General features: G+C 47.9%; 1 long non-coding RNA gene across 1 annotated transcript; it reads left to right on the top strand.

Moving 5' to 3' along the window:
* Positions 1 to 5,091: 5,091 nt before the first annotated feature.
* On the top strand, positions 5,092 to 6,453 carry LOC104678874. The gene is made up of 2 exons (XR_750246.1): positions 5,092 to 5,238; positions 6,176 to 6,453. It is a non-coding gene; the product is annotated as an uncharacterized LOC104678874 (long non-coding RNA).
* Positions 6,454 to 7,026: the final 573 nt, after the last annotated feature.

Here is a 7,026-nt window from a genome sequence, read left to right as displayed (position 1 = left end):
GGAGGATCACTTGAGCCCAGGAGTTGGAGGCTAGCCTGGGCAACATAGCAAGACCCCCCTGCCTCTATAAATAATAATAATAAATTAGCCAGGCATGGTGGCACATGCCTGTATGTAGTCCCAGCTACTCGGGAGGCTGAGGTGGGAGGATTGCCTGAGCCTCAGGAGATGGAGGCTGCAGTGACTGTGATGGTGCCACTGCACTCCAGCCTGGGTGACAAAGACCTCAACTCAAAAGAAAACAAAAACCAAAAAACAGACATCAAAAAATGCACAAAACTCAAGTGTGCAGCTCAACGAATCATTGCAAACAGAACCTCCATGCCACTGGGACCCAGACGAAGAAATGGAACCCGGCCAGGCTCCCAGAAGTCTTCCCTTTGCCCCTCACCATCACTCACTAGCACCCTCTCCAGGGTAACCACAAGCCTGACTCCTGCCACCAGAGATGAGTCTTGTCTGTTAAACTTTAAAGAAACGGAATAACACAGGATGTAGTCTTTTGTGTCTGGCTTATGTTTGTGAAATTCATCCATATTTTTCATAGCTAGAGTTTATTCTTAGTGCTGTATAGTGTTCTGTTGAATGAATACGCCACAGTTTCAAATAGTTTTTTTTTGTTTTTTGTTTTTTTTGGGTTTTTTTTTTTTTTTTTTTTTTTTTTTTTTGAGACAGCGTCTTGCTCTGTCGCCCGGGCTGGAGTGCAGTGGTGCAATCTTGGCTCACTGCAACCTCCACCTCCCGGGTTCAGGCAATTCTCTGCCTCAGCCTCCCAAGTAGCTGGGGTTACAGGTGCCTACCACCACACCCGGTTAATTTTTGTATTTTTAATAGAGACGGGGTTTCACCATCTTGGCCAGGCTGGTGTTGAACTCCTGACCTCGCGATCCACCTGCCTCAGCCTCCCAAAGTGCTGGGATTATAGTCATGAGCCACCGCGTCTGGCCAGTGTTTTTTTTTGTTTTTTGTTTTTTGTTTTTTTAACAGCTTTCCTGATAATCTGAGCATCCATTCAATTGGGGCAGGGCAGCGGTGGAGGAGAGCAGGAACTGGGTTTGACCCACAGGCACGTTTTGTTCCACACACCTTGTGTTTTTGTGTTGTTTTCATTGAATTAGTTGCTGATGAAGATGGATGTTTGTCTCCTCCTGAAGGATCTGCCATTGCTGGTCCCCAATTCCAAGTGCCTGGAGTTGAGTCCTGGCTGCCTCTTCTCAGCTCATGCATTCCATTCCCATTTGCCACAGTCCCCACCACTCCCTGTTGCTCTAAAACCACTCACTGACATCACCCACCTGGCCCTGTAAACATTTGAGTCTTCCATTCTAGCTTTAATTCAGCAGAGGTGGCCAATAATGCTTTATTCTAAGGTCTGCACAACAGTGGGCTCACCAAGCAGCTTAGGTTAGTTTATACATGGCCTCCATAGTGTTAAACTTTGGGATGCATATTTCAGTGTTCAAAAATGTATTGTCATTATTTGTACTATTTCAAAAATGTTTTAAAATATATTTCCATTATTATTATTGACATTATTACTGTCTCCAGAGATGTTTTAAAAATATATTTGCCTCGTGTGGTGGCTCACGCCTGTAATCTCAGCACTTTAGGAGGCCAAGATGGGCAGATCACTTGAAGTCAGGAGTTCAAGAACAGCCTGGCCAAAATGGTGAAACTCTGTCTCTACTAAAAATACAAAAATTAGCTGGGTGTGATGGTGCATGCTAGTAATACCAGCTACTTGGGAGGCTGAGGCTGAAGAATCGCTTGAGCCTGGGAGGCAGAGGTTGCAGTGAGCTGAGATCATGTCACTGCACTCCAGCCTGGCCGACAGAGCGAGACTTCATCTCAAAAATAAAAAATAAAAATAGGCCGGGCGCGGTGGCTCAAGCCTGTAATCCCAGCACTTTGGGAGGCCGAGACGGGCGGATCACGAGGTCAGGAGATCGAGACCATCCTGGCTAACACGGTGAAACCCCGTCTCTACTCAAAATACAAAAAACTAGCCGGGCGAGGTGGCGGGCGCCTGTAGTCCCAGCTACTCGAGAGGCCGAGGCAGGAGAATGGCGTAAACCCGGGAGGCGGAGCTTGCAGTGAGCTGAGATCCGGCCACTGCACTCCAGCCTGGGCGACAGAGCAAGACTCCGTCTCAAAAAAAAAAAAAAAAAAAAAAAAAAAAAAAAAATAAAAATATATTCAAATATATAGTAGAGGTCAAATTAAATATGGCAACTCTGGACCCAGATGGCCTGGAATCAAATCCTGGCTTTACTACTCAGGAGTGGTGTGAACTCAGGCAATTACTGAAACTTTCTGTGCCACTGTATAAAGAGAGATGTTAACATTTACCTTTCTGGGTTCTTATAAAGATTAAATGAGCTAATACTTGTAAAGTCAGTGCCTGGCACAAAATAAGTATTCAACATATATTGTTTGTTTGCTTGTTTGTTTGTTTATTTATTTATTGTGAGATGGAGTCTCACTCTGTTGCCCAAGCTGGAGTACAGTGGCACCATCTCGGCTCACTGCAACCTCTGCCTACCGGGTTCAAGCGATTCTCCTGCCTCAGTCTCCCAAGTAGGCAGAATTACAGGCATCTGCCACCACTCCCAGCTAATTTTTGTGTTTTTATTAGAGATGGGATTTCGCTGTGTTGGCCAGGCTGATCTCGAACTCCTGACCTCAAGTGATTCGCCCAAGTGAGCCTCCCTAAGTGCTGGGATTACAGGCATGAGCCACTGTGTCGGGCAGCTAGCTATTTATTATCTTTAAAATTAGTATGGCAAGCCGATCATTTGACCTGCTGGGGTGACCAACCATCCTAATCTGCTGAGACTGAGGAAGAGTTTCGGGACACAGGACTTTCAGAGCTAAAACTAGACAAGTCCTGGCCAAAAGAGGATGAGTTGGTCACCCTAGCCCTGCCTGACGATAATATTTCACTCCAGTTTAACAGACTGATCTTTTACTTTTATTAAATTACAGGTTTGATGTTGAAAATGATATTTGCACTACATATTGTAGAACCCTCCTCAGGCATCCCTATGATATAATTTCTGCAAAACACTAATCTTGCTTACATTTTCCTCATGTTACAGATCGGGAAAGTGAGGCCCAGGGGTGTAAACCGGTGGCAGAGCTCTTCCCTAGACCTGTTGTGAAGCCGCTGCCCCATCACCTGGTGCTCAACATGCACTAGGTAACACTGTAAGTGATTTTCATTAAATTTAATCTCGTACAATCTTAGGAGGTGGGTTCTACCATTATAACCATTTTAGAGATAGGATGCTCGTAGTTGTCTTCTGTCCCACAAACCCACCCATATCCCTGGGATTTGAATTCATTCATTCTGTATATCTTTGCCTGATTGTGGTTTCCTTGGAACTTTCGTTACAGGGAAACCCACCAAGGTTTCCTGGGTCTTGTTTAGCCATTGAGCCTAATCTGTCTGTTTCAAGACTTTTTTTTTTTTTTTTTGAGACAGAGTCTTGCTCAGTCACCCAAGCTGGAGTGCACAGGCATAATCTCGGCTCACTGCAACCTCCACCTCCCGGATTCAAGCAGTTCTCCCTTCCTCAGCCTCCCGAGTAGCTGGAATTACAGGCGCTCACCACCATACCTAGCTAATTTTTTTGTGTGTGTATTTTTGGTAGAGACAGGGTTTCACCATGTTGGCCAGGCTGGTTTCGAACTCCTGACCTCAGGTGACCCGCCCACCTTGGACTCCCAAAGTGCTGGGATTACAGGCATGAATCACCGCCTGGCCTTGTTTTAAGATATTTTTTAAGGACCTTTTGTTTCAATTAGCAAATGTCTGCTAGTCTCCTACTACTGGGGCTATGGGGTGACTGACAAAGAGACTTTGTCCTCAAGGACTCGAGGCTGCTGGGGAACCCTGCTCACCAAGGTCTCTCTCCACTGCACTATGGCCAGCTTGAGGGCAAGGATGGGGTCTTTTCATCTCTGTGTCATGAAGAGGAGATCAACAGCATGTGTGGAAACTGGCAGATCACACCACAATGCAAAGAGGGCAGCAGGAGTCCAGATCCCAGCCATGAACTGTCGAGCTTCAGGCAGGGAGCAGTGGGAGTCCCAAAAACTTATGGGGATTTCTCAGTCTCAGTGCTATTGATGTTTGGGGCTGGCCAATTTTGTTGTGGGGGATGTCCTGTGCGGGGTAGGTTGGTTAGCACTGTCTGTTGCCTCTGCCAGTAGCATCTTCTCAACCAGTCATGACAACCTAAAGTGTCTCCAGACATCACCGAATGTCCCCTGGGGGCAAAGTCACCCCAGGTTGTGAACTGCTGGCTTAACTGAAGCAAACTTAATGAAGAAAGTGTTTGCAGAGGTGAGGCATGCAGGGACTGGCAACAGTGGGGAGCTATTAGCACCCCAAGGCCAAAGGGGTGAGAGAGAGAATGGTGTTACTTGACCCAGAGATAGCTGGAGCCATATAAGTGAGGCTAAGACAGGAGTTGAGGCTGTGGAGAAATTCAGCCGCTGCCAAAATTAAGGCAAAACAAGGAGGGAGCTGGGGGTGGCATAAACACGTCCACTTCTCCCTCATCCTGCCCTTTTATCTCTGCCGATTCCTCCCCTTGGCTGAATGCATTGTGATGTCAGAAGGCACAGGTGCCTCCAGGCCACAGAGCAGGATGCGGTGGGTAAGCAGAGAAGAAACATCACAAGGAGGCAGGGGCAGGACCCAGAAGACAGGACATTTGTGTACATCTTGGAGGATGTGTACTTCTCCAGTTGGAGAAAGCTGGGAAGGAGTATCTCACCAGCGGGAAGAGCATGCATGAAGCCATGGAGTTCTGAGACAGCCTGGCTCCCTGCATTGTTTATTTAATTGTGATTGTTAGTTCGATTGACTGTGCTCTGTGTGCACGTGGTGAAAATAAAACATTTCAAAAGGTACAAAAGGGCATAAAACGAGAAGTAGGTCTTCGTCCCACCCCGACCCCAGATACCCAGTGCCCCCACATCCCCCTTGAAAGCCATCTTGCTCTCTGGTCTCTCATCGCCTTCCAGAAATAGTTGGTGCACATGCTAGCTTGTGTCACCTAAACTCCTAATTTGATTTATTTTCACGGGTGTTTGCAGAGCCCCTATTGTGTGCAAAGAAATGAACTGAGCTCTCTGGCCTCAGACCCTAAGCCCAACTCTGATCCACTAAGCACCGGCAGCTTAAGGCCCCACCACGGCTGGCCTCCCATCTCTTTCTCCAAGCAACGGGTAAGCCTGCTACAGTTATGTTGTTCAATTTATTTTGTTTTGTTTTATTTTATTTTATTTTATTTTATTTTTTGAGATGGAGTCTTGCTCTGTCACCCAGGCTGGAGTGCAACGGTGGTATCTCAGCTCACTGCAACCTCCGCTCCTGGGTTCAAGCAATTCTCCCACCTCAGCCTCCTGAGTAGCTGGGATTACAGGTGCCCGCCACTACACTCCGCTAATTTTTGTATTTTCAGTAGAGACGGGGTTTCACCATGTTGGTCAGGCTGGTCTCAAACTCCTGGTCTCAAGTGATCCACCCGCCTCAGCCTCCCAAAATGCTGGGATTACAGGCATGAGCCACCGCATCCGGCCTCAATGGATGTTTTGTGGATTGGACTGAATTAAAACTGAACCATTGGTGAGAAGCAAATTATAATGCAGGAGCACATATAAACCTTGAGTGTGGTTCAGGAGACCATGTGTTTTGGGGAGAGGAGTGAGGGCTCTGTCTCCAAAGGCTTGCTCTTGCTGGAGCCAATGGACAGTTGTCTAAGAAGGAAACGCCTATCGTGTGACCTAGAGGGGGCGCTAGAGTGTGAGCAGGTTGGGTCCTATCACCTTTGTGGGAGTTGATCTGGCTTAGATCAGTCCAGGGAAGACCGGATCTTGCCTGGCTACTCCCAGCTGGTGTCTGTAGCCCTTGGGGGAGTTTAAGACCAGAAGAGGGGAGTTTCTGGCCAGCTGCCAAAATAGGGAATCCCCACAACCAACATGTAAACTTGTCGGTGCCTAGAAGCAAGCAACCAAATCTGGTTCTCAGATGCCCAGGCAGAAGCCAGGAGGCCAGAGCAGCCCAGGTCTCCAGGAGCAGACAAGGACCAGGCTCTTCCTTGCCTGCCCTGCTCTTCCCTGCTGATCTCTTTTGTTCTCTCAACACCTGGCTCTTTCCTGACAGTGCCTGTGTGTTGAGCACTTCAGGGCAAACACGCCTGCCATGATGGACCACCTTTCTGTGCAGATGCTGAGTGCACACCAGCTCCCACTCCCACGGCTGCTTTGCAAGGACAGTGTTAATGATCCTCACTTTGTAAGCAAGGAAAACTGAAGCTCAGAAAAGAGGGATGGAGGGCGGTAAGATCGGGCATCCTACACATATGGTGATATCATTGGACATTTTGTGTTGAAGAACGGTGGAGTGTTGAACACAGAATCACAGAATTTTACTTTATTTTATTTTTTGAGACGGAGTCTCAATCTGTCACTCAGGCTGGAGTGCAGTGGCGCAATCTCGGCTCAGGGCAACCTCCACCTCCTGGGTTCAAGGGATCCTCCTGCCTCAGCCTCCTGAGTCGCTGGGATCACAGGTGTGCACTACCAGGCCTTGCTAATTGTTTTGTGTTTTTAGTGGAGACAGGTTTTCACCATGTTGGCCAGGCTGCTCTCAAACTCCTGACCTCAAGTGATCTGCCCACCTTGGCCTCGCAAAGTACTGAGATTACAGGCATGAGCCACTGTGCCTGACCAAGAATCATAAAATCCAGGAGTCCTGGACTGCCAGGTTACCAGTATAACCCACACTGCCACCAACTCCCTGTCCGTTCCCCACACTGTAAATGAAATGTCTGTCTGGGGCCCACCTCCCATCCACTCAGGCCTCTTCTTTGCTCACCTGGGGTCTTGTTCCAGACTTTTCTCTTGTTTCTCCTCCTTCCAAACCTGTACACAGCAGCCAGAGGCATCTTTCCAAACTACTAAGCAGATCGTGGCACTCTGCTGCCCCTTAAAACCCTTCCCTGGCTCCCCTTT

The sequence above is a fragment of the Rhinopithecus roxellana genome, chromosome 13, assembly GCF_007565055.1.
Source record: "Rhinopithecus roxellana isolate Shanxi Qingling chromosome 13, ASM756505v1, whole genome shotgun sequence".
NCBI lineage: Eukaryota > Metazoa > Chordata > Mammalia > Primates > Cercopithecidae > Rhinopithecus > Rhinopithecus roxellana.
The sequence above is the reverse complement of the archived record's forward strand: the minus strand, read 5'-3'. Positions and strand labels throughout refer to the sequence as shown.